The sequence below is a fragment of the Dipodomys spectabilis genome, unplaced genomic scaffold, assembly GCF_019054845.1.
Source record: "Dipodomys spectabilis isolate Male_0828 unplaced genomic scaffold, ASM1905484v1 ptg000305l, whole genome shotgun sequence".
Lineage (NCBI taxonomy): Eukaryota > Metazoa > Chordata > Mammalia > Rodentia > Heteromyidae > Dipodomys > Dipodomys spectabilis.
In genome coordinates, this window is record NW_024870982.1 from 926,272 (window position 1) to 927,500 (window position 1,229).

Genomic DNA, 1,229 nt, shown 5'->3' on the forward strand with positions numbered 1-1,229 from the left:
TGTACAGAGGGGTTACAATTATATGGGCAAGAATGAAAGCCAACATTAATACCCTCTGGACATAGTCTCATCAATATTTATTAGTTAAAAAGTTATTAAATCAAGTTCATGATGAGGAAAAACCCAAATGTAAACCAAATTTCAGGGGAATTTACAGAAAATGTTGTTCTCTACATGTCAAATGTGTCAAATTATTAAAACTTAATGAAGCTGCGTAAGTTAAGTTGATTTCTTTTGTTCTACTGTTGCAACTTTCTTTTACATTTCAACTACTTAATAAAAAGAAGGTAGGCCAAGCACCACCAGTGGCTCACATCTAGCTGTAACTCTAGCTATTTAGAAGGCTGATAACTTAGGAAAGTGGGTTGTAGCTACGCAAGGCAGGAAAATCTGTGAAACTTTTATCTCCAATTAACAGTTCAAAATACAGAAGTGGAAGTTTGGTTCAAGTTGTAGTGTGTCAGCCTTGAGTAAAAAAGCTAAAGGTCACTTCCTTGAGTTCAACTCCCAGTATAGACACACACACACACACACACACACACACACACACACACACAACCTATCTAAAAATAGCCACTGACCAGGAAACAGAAACAAATTAATATTTTTCTTTATTTTTTTTCATTTTTGTTATTTTTTTCATTTATCTCTATTTAGAAAGTTAATGGGGGCATAGAAATGGAGGGACAAAAGATGAACATATGCAGCAGTGGTACTCAGTCGAGAGTATGTTGAAAGTGCAATATGAAACTTGTTGGTCGGGAAGGAAAGGAAAACTGGAAGAGACGAAGGGAAGTGTGATATTGCCCAAGAAGAAATGCACTCATGGAAGTAGAGCAGTGGCTCAAGATGAGTGCCATTCTTCAGCAAAAGGGCTCAGGTACAGTGCCCAGGCCCTGGGTTAAGCCTCATGACTGACTATAACAAAAACAGGGACAAAAGAAATGTAGTCATTAACACACTTATGTAACAAAACCCTCTACATCACAATAATAATAAAATAATAATAATAATAATGAATTTATTTAAAAAAAAATCAGTGAGAGAGAAAAACTGAGAGAGCAAGTGACGGGCTGACATTTCCAAAAAGAAATATCTAACTTAGATGACTATAACCTCTGTGTAGATCACCTTTATAATAACAATATAAAAGAAAAAAACAGAAATATAGCGCTGGAGGCATAAAACAAATGGAAGAAGATTAGACTAATATGGGATACCAAGTTCAA